Here is a 17,947-nt window from a genome sequence, read left to right as displayed (position 1 = left end):
AAGATGACAGTGCTCATGGTGACATTTCCTATGGTAAGAGAGCTCATGATGACAGTGTCTATGGAGACAGTGCCCATGGTGACAGTGGCCATGTTGAAAGTGCCCATGGTGACACTGCTCATGGTGTCACTGCCCATGGTGACTATGCTCATGCTGGCTGTGTACATGCTTGGAGATCCCATGGTGAAACTCCTCACGGTGGCACTGCCCATAATGATAGTGCTCATGGTGACAATGTCCATGGTGACATTGCCTATGGTGACAGTTCCCATTGTGATAGTGCTCACGGTGATAGGGCCCACAGGGACAGTTCTAATGGTAACAGTTCCAATGGTGACAGTGCCCATGATGACAGTGCTTATGGTGACAGTGCCCACGGTGACAGTGCTCATGGTGACAGTGCTCATGGTGACAGTGCCCTTGGTGATAGTACCCATGGTAAAAGTGCTCATGGTGACATTGCCCATGGTGATATTGCTCATGGTGACACCGCCCATGGTGATAGTGCTCATGGTGATAGTGCTCATGGTGACAGTTCCCATGGTGACAGTGCCCATAGGGACAGTGCTCATGGTGACAGTTGCATTGGTGACAGTGCCCACGGTGACAGTGCTCATGGTGACAGAGCTCATGGTGACAGTGCCATTTATGATAGTGCTCATGGTGATAGTGCTCATAGTGATAGTGCTCATGGTGACAGTTCGCATGGTGACAGTGCCCATGTTGAAAGTGCCCATGGTGAGAGTGCTCATGGTGACACTGCCCATGGTGACAGTGCTCATGCTGGCGGTGTACATGGTTGGAGATGCCATGGTGAAATTCCTCATTGTGGCATTGCCCATGATGATAGTGCTCATGGTGACAGTGTCCATGGTAACAGTGCCCATGCTGAGAGCGCCCATGGTGACATTTCCCATGGTGACAGTGTTCATGGTAAGACTTACCATGGTGACACTGCTCATGTTCACAGTGCCCATGGTGACAGTGTCCATGGTCAACAGTGCCCATGGTGAGAGTGCCCATGGTGACAGTGCCCATGGTGACAGTGCTCATGGTGACAGTGCTCAAGGTGGCCATATCCATGGTGGGAATTCCCATGGTGAAAGTTCTCATGGTGGCAGTGCCCATGATGACAGTGCGCATTGTGACAGTGCACATGGTGAGAGTGCCCATGGTGACATTTCCCTTGGAGACAGTGCTTATGGTGAGAGTGGCCATGGTGACACTGGCCATGGTGACAGTGCTCATGGTGAGAGTTCCCATGGTGAAAGTGCTCATGTTGACAGTGCCCATGGTGACCGTTCCCATGGTGACAGTTCTCATGGTGATAGTGCTCATGGTGACAGTGCTCATGGGGACAGTGCACACGGTGACAGTGCCCACGGTGACAGTGCTCACGGTGATAGTGCTCATGGTGATATTGCCCATGGTAATAGTGCTCATGTTGACAGTGCCCATGGTGATATTGCTCATGGTGACACTACCCATGGTGATAGTGCTCACGGTGATAGTGCTCATGGTGACAGTTCCCATGGTGACAGTGCCCATAGTGACAGTGCTCATGGTGACAGTACCGACGGTGACAGTGCTCATGGTGACAGTGCTCAGGGTGAGAGTGCTCACGATGATAGTGCTCACGGTGACAGTTCCCTTGGTGATAGTGCCCATGGTGACACTGCCCATGGTGATATTGCTCACGGTGACACCGCCCATGGTAATAGTGCTCATGGTGATAGTTCTCACGTTGACAGTGCCTTTGGTGATAGTGCTAATGGTGACACTGCCCATGGTGACAGTTCACATGCTGATAGTGCCCATGTTGAAAGTTCCCACGGTGACAGTGCTCATGGTGATAATGCCCATGGTGACTGTGCTCATGCTGGTGGTGTACAGGGTTGGTGTTCCCATGTTGAAATTCCTCATGGTGGCACTGCCCATGATGATATTGTACATGGTAACAGTGTCCACGGTGACAGTGCCAATGGTGACAGTGCTCACGGTGACACTGCCCATGGTTACATTTCACAAGGTGACAGTGCCCATGTTGAAAGTGCTCATGGTGGCAGTGACCATGGTGACATTTCCCATGTTGACAGTGTCCATTGTGATAGTGCCCATGGTGACAGTGCCCATGGTGACAGTGCTCATGTTGACAGTGCCCATGGTGACAGTGCCCTTGGTGACAATACCCATAGTGACATTTCCAATTGTGACAGTCCTCATAGTGAGAGTTCCCATGGCGACAGTGCTGATGGATGACAGTGCTCATGTTGACAGTGCCCATGGGGACAATGCTGATGGATACAGTGTCCATGGTGATAGTGCTCCTCGGGACCGTGTAGATGGTTACAGTGCCCATGGTGACATTTTCCACAGTGACAGTGCCCATGGTGAGAGTGCCGATGGAGACAGTGTCCATAGTGACAGTTCCCATGGTGACACTTCCCATGGTGAACAGTGTCCATGGTGACATTTCCGATGGAGACAGTGCTCCTGGTGAGAGTTCCCATGCTGACAGTGCTCACGTTGACAGTGCCCATGGTGACAGTTCCCATGTTGACACTTCCCATGGTGATATTGCTCATGGTGACAATGCACATGGTGACATTGCCCACGGTGACAGTGCTCACGGTGATAGTGCTCATGGTAATAGTGCTCGTGTTGACACTACCGATGGTGACAGTGCACATGGTGACACTGCCCATAGTGACATTTCCCATGGTGACAGTGCTCATGGTGAGAGTTCCCATGGTGACAGTGCACATGGTGACAGTGCCCATGGTGATAGTGCTCACTGTGACAGTTCTCACTGTGGCAGTGCCAATGGTTACAGTACGCATGGTGACCTTTCCCATGGTGACAGTTCCCATGGTGATAGTGCTCACCGTGATAGTGCCAATGGTGACAGTTACCATGGGTACAGTGCCTATGGTGACAGTGCTCATGGTGACAGTGCCCACTGTGATATTGCTCAGGGTGGCAGTTCGCATGGTGACAGTGGCCATGATGACAGTGCTCATGGTGGCAATGCCCACAGTGACAGTGCTCATGGTGATAGTGCTCACGATGACAGTGCCTTTGGTGATAGTATCCATGGTAATAGTTCTCAATGTGACAGTGCCCATAGAGATAGTGCTCATGGTGATGGTGCTCATGGTAATAGTGCTCATGGTGACACTGCCCATGGTGACAGTGCCCATGGTGACACTGCCCATAGTGACATTTCCCATGGTGGCAGTGCTCATGGTGACAGTTCCCATGGTGACAGTGCTCATGGTGACAGTGCCCATGGTGACAGTGTCCATGGTGACAGTGCCTATGGTGAGAGTGCCCATGGTGACAGTGCCCATGGTGACAGTGTGCATGGTGACAGTGCTCATGTTGAAATTGCCCATGGTGAGAGTGCTCATGGTGAGAGTTTCCATGGTGACAATGTTCATGTTGACAATGCCCATGGAGACAGTGCTCATGTTGAAAACGCCCACGGTGACAGTGCTCATGGTTACAGTGCTCACAGTTACAGTGCCCATGGTGATAGTGCCCATAGTAATAGTGCTCACGGTGACAGCATCCATGTTGATATTGTTCATGGTGACACTACCCATGGTGATAGTGCTCATGGTGACAGTGCTCATGAAGACAGTTCCCATGGTTGCAGTGCCCATGGTGACATTGCCCACGGTGACAATGCTCATGGTGACAGTGCTCATGGTGATATTGCTCACGGTGATAGTGCTCACATTGACAATGCCCTTGGTGATAGTGCTCATGGTAATACTGCTCATGGTGATAGTGCTCATGGTGATAGTTCGTATGGTGACAGTGCCCATGTTGAAAGTCCCCATGATGGCAGTGCTCATGGTGACATTGCCCATGGTGACTGTGCTCATGCTGGCAGTGTACATGGTTGGAGTTCCCATGGTGAAATTCCTTATGGTGGCACTGCCCATGGTGACAGTGTTCATGGTGACAGTGTCCATGGTGACAGTGCCCATGATGACAGTGCTCATGGTGACAGTGCCCACGGTGACAGTGCTCATGGTGACAGTGCTCACGGTGACAGTGCCCTTGGTGATAATACCCATGTTAATAGTGCTCACAGTGACAGTGCCCATGGTGATTTTGCTCACGGTGACACTACCCATGGTGATAGTGCTCATGGTGATAGTGCTCATGGTGACAGTTCCCATGGTAACTGTGCCCATGGTGACAGTGCTCATGGCGACAGTGCCCACGGTGACTATGCTCATGGAGACAGTGCTCATGGTGATAGTGCTCATGGTGACAGTTCACATGGTGACAGAGCCCATGTTGAAAGTGCCCATGGTGACAGTGCTCATGGTGGCACTGCCCATGGTGACTGTGCTCATGCTTGCGGTGTACCTGGTTGGAATTCCGATGGTGAAATTCCTCATGGTAGCACTGCCCATAATGATAGTGCTCATGGTGACAGTGTCCATGATGACAGTGCCTATGGTGACAGTGCCCATTGTGATAGTGCTCATAGTGACAGTGCCCACTGTGACAGTGCTCAATGTGACAGTGCTCACGGTGACAGTGCCCTTTGTGATAGTGCTCATGGTGATAGTGCTCATGGTGACAGTTCGCATGGTGGCAGTGCCCATGTTGAAATTGCCGATGGTGACAGTACCCATGGTGAGAGTGCTCATGGTGAAGGTTCCCACTGTGACAGTGCTCATGGTGACAGGGCTCCTGGTGACAGTGCCCTTAGTGATAGTGCTCATGGTGACAGTTCGCATGGTGATAGTGCTCATGTTGACATTGCCCATGGTGACCGTTCCCATGGTGACAGTACCCATGGTGATAGTGCTCATGGTGACAGTGCTCATGGGGACAGTGCACATGGTGACAATGCCCACGATGACAGTGCTCACGGTGATAGTGCTCAAGGTGAAAGTGCCCATTGTAATAGTGCTCACCGTGACATTGCCCATGCTGATATTGCTCAAGGTAACACTGCCCATGGTGATAGTGCTCACGGTGATAGTGCTCATGGTGACAATGCCCTTGGTGATAGTGCTCATGGTGATAGTGTTCATGGTAATAGTGCTCATGGAGACAGTGCTCACGGTGACAGTGCCCATGGTGACACTGCCCATAATGACATTTCCCATGGTGACAGTGCTCATGGTGAGAGTTCCCATGGTGACAGTGCTCACGGTGACAATGCTCACTGTGGCAGAGCCAATGGTTACAGTGCTCATGGTGGCAGTGTCCATGGTGGCAGTTCCCAAGATGACAGTGCTCATGGTGACATTTCCCATGGAAACAGAGCTCATGATGACAGTGTCCATGGTGACAGTGTACATGGTGACAGTGGCCATGTTGAAAGTGCCCATGGTGACAGTGCTCAAGCTGGCGGTATACATGGCTGGAGTTCCCATGGTGAAATTCCTCATGGTTGCCCTGCCCATGATGATAGTGCTCATGGTGACAGTGTCCATCATGAGAGTGCCCATGGTGACAGTGCTCATGATGACCCTGCCCATGGTGACAGTGCCCATGGTGACATTTCCCATGGTGACAGTGCTCATGTTGACAGTGCACACGGTGACATTGCCCACGGTGACATTTCCCATGGTGACAGTGTTCATGGTGATATTGCTCACGGTCACAGGGCCCATGGTTATAGTCCTCACGGTGATAGTGCTCATGGTGACAGTTCCCATGGTGACAGTGCCCGCAGTGACTGTGCTCATGGTGACATTGCCCACGGTGACAGTGCTCATGGTGACAGTTCGCTTGGTGACACTGCCCATGGTGACTGTGCACATGGTGACACAGCCCATGGTGACTGTGCTAAAGCTGCCGATGTACATGGTTGGAGTTCCCATGGTGAAATTCCTCATGGTGGCACTGCCCATGATGATAGTGTTGATGGTGACAGTGTCCATGGTGACAGTGCCTATGGTGAGAGTGCCCATTGTGATAGTGGTCACGGTGACAGTGCCCTTCGTGATAGTATCCATGGTAATAGTGTTCACAGTGACACTGCCCATGGTGATAGTGCTCATGGTGACAGTGCTCATGGTGATAGTGTTCACGGTGATAGTGCTCATGGTGACAGTGCCCTTGGTGATAGTGCTCATGGTGATAGTGCTCATGGAGACATTTCACATGGTGACAGTGCTCATGTTGACAGTCCCCATGTTGACTGTGCTCATGCTGGCGGTGTACATGGTTGGTGTTACAATGGTGAAATTCCTTATGGTGGCACTGCCCATGATGATAGTGCTCATGGTGAAAGTGCCCATGGTGACAGTGTCCACGGTGACAGTGCCTATGGTGAGAGTGCCGATGTTGAAAGTGCCCATGGTGACAGTGCCCATGGTGACAGTGTCCATGGTGACAGTGCCTATGGTGAGAGTGCCCATGGTGACAGTGCCCATGGTGACGGTGCCCAAGGTGACAGTGCTCATGTTGACAGTGCCCACGATGACAATGCTCATGCTGAGAGTTTCCATGGTGACAGTGCTAACCTTAACAGTGTCCATGGTGACCGTTCCGGTGGTGACAGTTCCCATGGTGATAGTGCCCATGGTGACAGTGCTCATGGTGATAGTGCTCATGGTGACACGGCCCATGGTGAATGTGCTCATGCTGGCGGTGTACATGGTTGGAGTTCCCATGGTGAAATTCCTTATGGTGGCAATGCCCATGATGATAGTGCTCATGGTGAGAGTGTCCATGGTGACAATGCCTATGGTGACAGTGCCCATGGTGACATTTCCCATGGTGATAGTGCTCATGGTGAGAGTTCCCATGATGACAATGCTTATATTGACAATGCCCTTGGTGACAGTGCTCATCGTGACAGTGCCCACTGTGAAATTTCTCATGGTGACAGTGCTCACGGTGATAGTGCTCACGGTGATAGTGCTCACGCTGACAGTGCCCTTGGTGATAGTGCTCATGGTAATAGTGCTCACGGTGACGGTTCGCATGGTGACAGTGCCCATGATGAAAGTGCCCATGGTGGCAGTGCTCATTGTGACACTGCCCATGGTGAATGTGCTCATGCTGGCGTTGTACATGGTTGGAGTTCCCATGGTGAAATTCCTTATGGTGGCACTACCCATGATGATAGTGTTCATGGTGACAGTGTCCATGGTGACATTTCCCATGGTGACAGTGCTCATGGTGAGAGTTCTCATGTTGAGAGTGCTCAGGTTGACATTGCCCATGGTGACCCTTCCGATGGTGACAGTTCCCATGGTGATAGTGCTCATGGTGACAGTGCTCATGGTGACCGTGCACACGGTGACAATGCCCACAGTGACAATGCTCACGGTGATAGTGCTCATGGCGATAGTGACCATTGTAATAGTGCTCACCGTGACAGTGCCCATGTTGATATTGCTCATGGTGACACTGCCCATGGTGATAGTGCTCACGGTGATAGCGCTCAGGGTGACACTGCCCTTGGTGATAGTGCTCATGGTGATAGTGTTCATGGTAATAGTGTTCATGGTGACACTGCCCATGGTGACATAGCCCATGGTAACACTCCCGATAGTGACATTTCTTACGGTGACAGTGCTCATGGTGAGAGTTCCCATGGTGACAGTGCACATGGTGACAGTTCCCATGGTGACAGTGCTCACGGTGACCGTGCTCACTGTGGCAGTGCCAATGGTAACATTGTTCATGGTGGCAGTGTCCATGGTGGCGGTTTCCAAGATGACAGTGCTCATGGTGATATTTCCCATGGTAACAGAGTTCATGATGACAGTGCTCATGGTGACAGTTCGCATGGTGACAGTGCCCACTTTGAAAGTGCCCATGGTGACAGTACCCATGGTGACTGTGCCCATGGTGACAGTGCCCATGGTGACAGTGCTCATTGTGAGAATTGCCATGGTGACAGTGCTAATGTTGACATTGCCCATTGTGACCGTTCCCATGGTGACAGTTCCCAAGGTGATAGTGCTCATGGTGACAGTGCTATTGGTGACAGTGCACACGGTGAGAATGCCCACACTTACACTGCTCACGTTGATAGTGCCCATGGTGATAGTGCCAATTTTAATAGTGCTCATGGTGACCGTGCCCATGTTGATGTTGCTCAAGGTGACACTTCCCATGGTGATAGTGCTCACGGTGATAGTGCTCATGGTGACACTGCCCTTGGTGATAGTGCTCATGGTGATAGTGCTCATGGTAATAGTGCTCATGTTTACGCTGCCCATGGTGACAGTGCCCATGGTGACACTGCCCAAAGTGACATTTCCCATGGTGACAGTGCTCATGGTGAGAGTTCCCATGGTGACAGTGCACATGGTGACAGTTTCGATGGTGACAGTGCTCATGGTGACAGTGCTCACTGTGGCAGTGCCAATGGTTACAGTGCTCATGGTGGCAGTGTCCATGGTGGCAGTTCCCAAGATGACAGTGCTCATGGTGACATTTCCCATGGTAACAGAACTCAGGATGACAGTGTCCATGGTGACAGTGCCCATGGTGAGAGTGGCCATGTTGAAATTGCCCATGGTGACAGTGTTTATGGTGACACTGCCCATGGTGACTGTGCTCATGCTGGCGTTGAACAAGGTTGGAGTTCCCATGGTGAAATTCCTCATGGTGGCACTACCCATGATAATAGTGCTCATGGTGACAGTGTACATCATGAGAGTGCCCATGGTAACAATGCTCATGGTGAAACTGCCCATGGTGACAGTGCCCAAGGTGATATTCCCATGGTGACAGTGCTCATTTTGATAGTGCACACGGTGACAGTGCCCACAGTGACAGTGCTCATGGTGATAGTGTTAATGGAAATATTGCTCATGGTGACACGGCCCATGGTTATAGTGCTCACAGTGATAGTGCTCATGGTGACAGTTCCCAAGGTGACAGTGCCCACGGTGATAGTGCTCACGGTGACATTGCCCACGGTGACAGTGCTCATGGTGAGAGTTCGCATGGTGACAGTGCCCATGGTTACAGTGCTCATGGTCACACAACCCATGGTGACTGTGCTAAAGCTGGCGGTGTACATGGTTGGAGTTCCCATGGTGAAATTCCTCATGGTGGCACTGCCCATGATGATAGTGTTCATGGTGACAGTGTCCATGGTGACAGTGCCTATGGTGACAGTGTCCATTGTGATAGTGCTCTCGGTGATAGTGCCCTCAGTGACAGTTCTAATGGTGACAATTCCATGGTGACAGTGCCCATGATGACCGTGCTCATGGTGACAGTGCCCACGGTGACATTTCTCATGGTGAGAGTGCTCACGGTGACAGTGCCCTTGGTGATAGTCCCCATGGTAATAGTGGTCACGGTGACATGGCCCATGGTGATATTGTTCACGGTGACGCTGCCCATGGTGATAGTGCTCACGGTGACATTCCCATGGTTACAGTGCCCATGGTGATATTGCTCACGGTGACACTGCCCATGATGACAGTGCTCATGGTGACAATGCCCATTCTGACAATGCTCATAGTGACAGTGCTCACGGTGACAGTGCCCTTGATGATAGTACTCATGGTAATAGTGCTCACGGTGACAGTTCCCATGGTGACAGTGCTCACTGTGGCAGTGCCAATGGTTACAGTGCTCATGGTGGCAGTGTCCATGGTGGCAGTTCCCAAGATGACAGTGCTCATGGTGACATTTCCTATGGTAAGAGAGCTCATGATGACAGTGTCTATGGAGACAGTGCCCATGGTGACAGTGGCCATGTTGAAAGTGCCCATGGTGACACTGCTCATGGTGTCACTGCCCATGGTGACTATGCTCATGCTGGCTGTGTACATGCTTGGAGATCCCATGGTGAAACTCCTCACGGTGGCACTGCCCATAATGATAGTGCTCATGGTGACAATGTCCATGGTGACATTGCCTATGGTGACAGTTCCCATTGTGATAGTGCTCACGGTGATAGGGCCCACAGGGACAGTTCTAATGGTAACAGTTCCAATGGTGACAGTGCCCATGATGACAGTGCTTATGGTGACAGTGCCCACGGTGACAGTGCTCATGGTGACAGTGCTCATGGTGACAGTGCCCTTGGTGATAGTACCCATGGTAAAAGTGCTCATGGTGACATTGCCCATGGTGATATTGCTCATGGTGACACCGCCCATGGTGATAGTGCTCATGGTGATAGTGCTCATGGTGACAGTTCCCATGGTGACAGTGCCCATAGGGACAGTGCTCATGGTGACAGTTGCATTGGTGACAGTGCCCACGGTGACAGTGCTCATGGTGACAGAGCTCATGGTGACAGTGCCATTTATGATAGTGCTCATGGTGATAGTGCTCATAGTGATAGTGCTCATGGTGACAGTTCGCATGGTGACAGTGCCCATGTTGAAAGTGCCCATGGTGAGAGTGCTCATGGTGACACTGCCCATGGTGACAGTGCTCATGCTGGCGGTGTACATGGTTGGAGATGCCATGGTGAAATTCCTCATTGTGGCATTGCCCATGATGATAGTGCTCATGGTGACAGTGTCCATGGTAACAGTGCCCATGCTGAGAGCGCCCATGGTGACATTTCCCATGGTGACAGTGTTCATGGTAAGACTTACCATGGTGACACTGCTCATGTTCACAGTGCCCATGGTGACAGTGTCCATGGTCAACAGTGCCCATGGTGAGAGTGCCCATGGTGACAGTGCCCATGGTGACAGTGCTCATGGTGACAGTGCTCAAGGTGGCCATATCCATGGTGGGAATTCCCATGGTGAAAGTTCTCATGGTGGCAGTGCCCATGATGACAGTGCGCATTGTGACAGTGCACATGGTGAGAGTGCCCATGGTGACATTTCCCTTGGAGACAGTGCTTATGGTGAGAGTGGCCATGGTGACACTGGCCATGGTGACAGTGCTCATGGTGAGAGTTCCCATGGTGAAAGTGCTCATGTTGACAGTGCCCATGGTGACCGTTCCCATGGTGACAGTTCTCATGGTGATAGTGCTCATGGTGACAGTGCTCATGGGGACAGTGCACACGGTGACAGTGCCCACGGTGACAGTGCTCACGGTGATAGTGCTCATGGTGATATTGCCCATGGTAATAGTGCTCATGTTGACAGTGCCCATGGTGATATTGCTCATGGTGACACTACCCATGGTGATAGTGCTCACGGTGATAGTGCTCATGGTGACAGTTCCCATGGTGACAGTGCCCATAGTGACAGTGCTCATGGTGACAGTACCGACGGTGACAGTGCTCATGGTGACAGTGCTCAGGGTGAGAGTGCTCACGATGATAGTGCTCACGGTGACAGTTCCCTTGGTGATAGTGCCCATGGTGACACTGCCCATGGTGATATTGCTCACGGTGACACCGCCCATGGTAATAGTGCTCATGGTGATAGTTCTCACGTTGACAGTGCCTTTGGTGATAGTGCTAATGGTGACACTGCCCATGGTGACAGTTCACATGCTGATAGTGCCCATGTTGAAAGTTCCCACGGTGACAGTGCTCATGGTGATAATGCCCATGGTGACTGTGCTCATGCTGGTGGTGTACAGGGTTGGTGTTCCCATGTTGAAATTCCTCATGGTGGCACTGCCCATGATGATATTGTACATGGTAACAGTGTCCACGGTGACAGTGCCAATGGTGACAGTGCTCACGGTGACACTGCCCATGGTTACATTTCACAAGGTGACAGTGCCCATGTTGAAAGTGCTCATGGTGGCAGTGACCATGGTGACATTTCCCATGTTGACAGTGTCCATTGTGATAGTGCCCATGGTGACAGTGCCCATGGTGACAGTGCTCATGTTGACAGTGCCCATGGTGACAGTGCCCTTGGTGACAATACCCATAGTGACATTTCCAATTGTGACAGTCCTCATAGTGAGAGTTCCCATGGCGACAGTGCTGATGGATGACAGTGCTCATGTTGACAGTGCCCATGGGGACAATGCTGATGGATACAGTGTCCATGGTGATAGTGCTCCTCGGGACCGTGTAGATGGTTACAGTGCCCATGGTGACATTTTCCACAGTGACAGTGCCCATGGTGAGAGTGCCGATGGAGACAGTGTCCATAGTGACAGTTCCCATGGTGACACTTCCCATGGTGAACAGTGTCCATGGTGACATTTCCGATGGAGACAGTGCTCCTGGTGAGAGTTCCCATGCTGACAGTGCTCACGTTGACAGTGCCCATGGTGACAGTTCCCATGTTGACACTTCCCATGGTGATATTGCTCATGGTGACAATGCACATGGTGACATTGCCCACGGTGACAGTGCTCACGGTGATAGTGCTCATGGTAATAGTGCTCGTGTTGACACTACCGATGGTGACAGTGCACATGGTGACACTGCCCATAGTGACATTTCCCATGGTGACAGTGCTCATGGTGAGAGTTCCCATGGTGACAGTGCACATGGTGACAGTGCCCATGGTGATAGTGCTCACTGTGACAGTTCTCACTGTGGCAGTGCCAATGGTTACAGTACGCATGGTGACCTTTCCCATGGTGACAGTTCCCATGGTGATAGTGCTCACCGTGATAGTGCCAATGGTGACAGTTACCATGGGTACAGTGCCTATGGTGACAGTGCTCATGGTGACAGTGCCCACTGTGATATTGCTCAGGGTGGCAGTTCGCATGGTGACAGTGGCCATGATGACAGTGCTCATGGTGGCAATGCCCACAGTGACAGTGCTCATGGTGATAGTGCTCACGATGACAGTGCCTTTGGTGATAGTATCCATGGTAATAGTTCTCAATGTGACAGTGCCCATAGAGATAGTGCTCATGGTGATGGTGCTCATGGTAATAGTGCTCATGGTGACACTGCCCATGGTGACAGTGCCCATGGTGACACTGCCCATAGTGACATTTCCCATGGTGGCAGTGCTCATGGTGACAGTTCCCATGGTGACAGTGCTCATGGTGACAGTGCCCATGGTGACAGTGTCCATGGTGACAGTGCCTATGGTGAGAGTGCCCATGGTGACAGTGCCCATGGTGACAGTGTGCATGGTGACAGTGCTCATGTTGAAATTGCCCATGGTGAGAGTGCTCATGGTGAGAGTTTCCATGGTGACAATGTTCATGTTGACAATGCCCATGGAGACAGTGCTCATGTTGAAAACGCCCACGGTGACAGTGCTCATGGTTACAGTGCTCACAGTTACAGTGCCCATGGTGATAGTGCCCATAGTAATAGTGCTCACGGTGACAGCATCCATGTTGATATTGTTCATGGTGACACTACCCATGGTGATAGTGCTCATGGTGACAGTGCTCATGAAGACAGTTCCCATGGTTGCAGTGCCCATGGTGACATTGCCCACGGTGACAATGCTCATGGTGACAGTGCTCATGGTGATATTGCTCACGGTGATAGTGCTCACATTGACAATGCCCTTGGTGATAGTGCTCATGGTAATACTGCTCATGGTGATAGTGCTCATGGTGATAGTTCGTATGGTGACAGTGCCCATGTTGAAAGTCCCCATGATGGCAGTGCTCATGGTGACATTGCCCATGGTGACTGTGCTCATGCTGGCAGTGTACATGGTTGGAGTTCCCATGGTGAAATTCCTTATGGTGGCACTGCCCATGGTGACAGTGTTCATGGTGACAGTGTCCATGGTGACAGTGCCCATGATGACAGTGCTCATGGTGACAGTGCCCACGGTGACAGTGCTCATGGTGACAGTGCTCACGGTGACAGTGCCCTTGGTGATAATACCCATGTTAATAGTGCTCACAGTGACAGTGCCCATGGTGATTTTGCTCACGGTGACACTACCCATGGTGATAGTGCTCATGGTGATAGTGCTCATGGTGACAGTTCCCATGGTAACTGTGCCCATGGTGACAGTGCTCATGGCGACAGTGCCCACGGTGACTATGCTCATGGAGACAGTGCTCATGGTGATAGTGCTCATGGTGACAGTTCACATGGTGACAGAGCCCATGTTGAAAGTGCCCATGGTGACAGTGCTCATGGTGGCACTGCCCATGGTGACTGTGCTCATGCTTGCGGTGTACCTGGTTGGAATTCCGATGGTGAAATTCCTCATGGTAGCACTGCCCATAATGATAGTGCTCATGGTGACAGTGTCCATGATGACAGTGCCTATGGTGACAGTGCCCATTGTGATAGTGCTCATAGTGACAGTGCCCACTGTGACAGTGCTCAATGTGACAGTGCTCACGGTGACAGTGCCCTTTGTGATAGTGCTCATGGTGATAGTGCTCATGGTGACAGTTCGCATGGTGGCAGTGCCCATGTTGAAATTGCCGATGGTGACAGTACCCATGGTGAGAGTGCTCATGGTGAAGGTTCCCACTGTGACAGTGCTCATGGTGACAGGGCTCCTGGTGACAGTGCCCTTAGTGATAGTGCTCATGGTGACAGTTCGCATGGTGATAGTGCTCATGTTGACATTGCCCATGGTGACCGTTCCCATGGTGACAGTACCCATGGTGATAGTGCTCATGGTGACAGTGCTCATGGGGACAGTGCACATGGTGACAATGCCCACGATGACAGTGCTCACGGTGATAGTGCTCAAGGTGAAAGTGCCCATTGTAATAGTGCTCACCGTGACATTGCCCATGCTGATATTGCTCAAGGTAACACTGCCCATGGTGATAGTGCTCACGGTGATAGTGCTCATGGTGACAATGCCCTTGGTGATAGTGCTCATGGTGATAGTGTTCATGGTAATAGTGCTCATGGAGACAGTGCTCACGGTGACAGTGCCCATGGTGACACTGCCCATAATGACATTTCCCATGGTGACAGTGCTCATGGTGAGAGTTCCCATGGTGACAGTGCTCACGGTGACAATGCTCACTGTGGCAGAGCCAATGGTTACAGTGCTCATGGTGGCAGTGTCCATGGTGGCAGTTCCCAAGATGACAGTGCTCATGGTGACATTTCCCATGGAAACAGAGCTCATGATGACAGTGTCCATGGTGACAGTGTACATGGTGACAGTGGCCATGTTGAAAGTGCCCATGGTGACAGTGCTCAAGCTGGCGGTATACATGGCTGGAGTTCCCATGGTGAAATTCCTCATGGTTGCCCTGCCCATGATGATAGTGCTCATGGTGACAGTGTCCATCATGAGAGTGCCCATGGTGACAGTGCTCATGATGACCCTGCCCATGGTGACAGTGCCCATGGTGACATTTCCCATGGTGACAGTGCTCATGTTGACAGTGCACACGGTGACATTGCCCACGGTGACATTTCCCATGGTGACAGTGTTCATGGTGATATTGCTCACGGTCACAGGGCCCATGGTTATAGTCCTCACGGTGATAGTGCTCATGGTGACAGTTCCCATGGTGACAGTGCCCGCAGTGACTGTGCTCATGGTGACATTGCCCACGGTGACAGTGCTCATGGTGACAGTTCGCTTGGTGACACTGCCCATGGTGACTGTGCACATGGTGACACAGCCCATGGTGACTGTGCTAAAGCTGCCGATGTACATGGTTGGAGTTCCCATGGTGAAATTCCTCATGGTGGCACTGCCCATGATGATAGTGTTGATGGTGACAGTGTCCATGGTGACAGTGCCTATGGTGAGAGTGCCCATTGTGATAGTGGTCACGGTGACAGTGCCCTTCGTGATAGTATCCATGGTAATAGTGTTCACAGTGACACTGCCCATGGTGATAGTGCTCATGGTGACAGTGCTCATGGTGATAGTGTTCACGGTGATAGTGCTCATGGTGACAGTGCCCTTGGTGATAGTGCTCATGGTGATAGTGCTCATGGAGACATTTCACATGGTGACAGTGCTCATGTTGACAGTCCCCATGTTGACTGTGCTCATGCTGGCGGTGTACATGGTTGGTGTTACAATGGTGAAATTCCTTATGGTGGCACTGCCCATGATGATAGTGCTCATGGTGAAAGTGCCCATGGTGACAGTGTCCACGGTGACAGTGCCTATGGTGAGAGTGCCGATGTTGAAAGTGCCCATGGTGACAGTGCCCATGGTGACAGTGTCCATGGTGACAGTGCCTATGGTGAGAGTGCCCATGGTGACAGTGCCCATGGTGACGGTGCCCAAGGTGACAGTGCTCATGTTGACAGTGCCCACGATGACAATGCTCATGCTGAGAGTTTCCATGGTGACAGTGCTAACCTTAACAGTGTCCATGGTGACCGTTCCGGTGGTGACAGTTCCCATGGTGATAGTGCCCATGGTGACAGTGCTCATGGTGATAGTGCTCATGGTGACACGGCCCATGGTGAATGTGCTCATGCTGGCGGTGTACATGGTTGGAGTTCCCATGGTGAAATTCCTTATGGTGGCAATGCCCATGATGATAGTGCTCATGGTGAGAGTGTCCATGGTGACAATGCCTATGGTGACAGTGCCCATGGTGACATTTCCCATGGTGATAGTGCTCATGGTGAGAGTTCCCATGATGACAATGCTTATATTGACAATGCCCTTGGTGACAGTGCTCATCGTGACAGTGCCCACTGTGAAATTTCTCATGGTGACAGTGCTCACGGTGATAGTGCTCACGGTGATAGTGCTCACGCTGACAGTGCCCTTGGTGATAGTGCTCATGGTAATAGTGCTCACGGTGACGGTTCGCATGGTGACAGTGCCCATGATGAAAGTGCCCATGGTGGCAGTGCTCATTGTGACACTGCCCATGGTGAATGTGCTCATGCTGGCGTTGTACATGGTTGGAGTTCCCATGGTGAAATTCCTTATGGTGGCACTACCCATGATGATAGTGTTCATGGTGACAGTGTCCATGGTGACATTTCCCATGGTGACAGTGCTCATGGTGAGAGTTCTCATGTTGAGAGTGCTCAGGTTGACATTGCCCATGGTGACCCTTCCGATGGTGACAGTTCCCATGGTGATAGTGCTCATGGTGACAGTGCTCATGGTGACCGTGCACACGGTGACAATGCCCACAGTGACAATGCTCACGGTGATAGTGCTCATGGCGATAGTGACCATTGTAATAGTGCTCACCGTGACAGTGCCCATGTTGATATTGCTCATGGTGACACTGCCCATGGTGATAGTGCTCACGGTGATAGCGCTCAGGGTGACACTGCCCTTGGTGATAGTGCTCATGGTGATAGTGTTCATGGTAATAGTGTTCATGGTGACACTGCCCATGGTGACATAGCCCATGGTAACACTCCCGATAGTGACATTTCTTACGGTGACAGTGCTCATGGTGAGAGTTCCCATGGTGACAGTGCACATGGTGACAGTTCCCATGGTGACAGTGCTCACGGTGACCGTGCTCACTGTGGCAGTGCCAATGGTAACATTGTTCATGGTGGCAGTGTCCATGGTGGCGGTTTCCAAGATGACAGTGCTCATGGTGATATTTCCCATGGTAACAGAGTTCATGATGACAGTGCTCATGGTGACAGTTCGCATGGTGACAGTGCCCACTTTGAAAGTGCCCATGGTGACAGTACCCATGGTGACTGTGCCCATGGTGACAGTGCCCATGGTGACAGTGCTCATTGTGAGAATTGCCATGGTGACAGTGCTAATGTTGACATTGCCCATTGTGACCGTTCCCATGGTGACAGTTCCCAAGGTGATAGTGCTCATGGTGACAGTGCTATTGGTGACAGTGCACACGGTGAGAATGCCCACACTTACACTGCTCACGTTGATAGTGCCCATGGTGATAGTGCCAATTTTAATAGTGCTCATGGTGACCGTGCCCATGTTGATGTTGCTCAAGGTGACACTTCCCATGGTGATAGTGCTCACGGTGATAGTGCTCATGGTGACACTGCCCTTGGTGATAGTGCTCATGGTGATAGTGCTCATGGTAATAGTGCTCATGTTTACGCTGCCCATGGTGACAGTGCCCATGGTGACACTGCCCAAAGTGACATTTCCCATGGTGACAGTGCTCATGGTGAGAGTTCCCATGGTGACAGTGCACATGGTGACAGTTTCGATGGTGACAGTGCTCATGG

The sequence above is a fragment of the Balaenoptera ricei genome, chromosome 16, assembly GCF_028023285.1.
Source record: "Balaenoptera ricei isolate mBalRic1 chromosome 16, mBalRic1.hap2, whole genome shotgun sequence".
Classification (NCBI taxonomy): domain Eukaryota; kingdom Metazoa; phylum Chordata; class Mammalia; order Artiodactyla; family Balaenopteridae; genus Balaenoptera; species Balaenoptera ricei.
The sequence above is the reverse complement of the archived record's forward strand: the minus strand, read 5'-3'. Positions refer to the sequence as shown.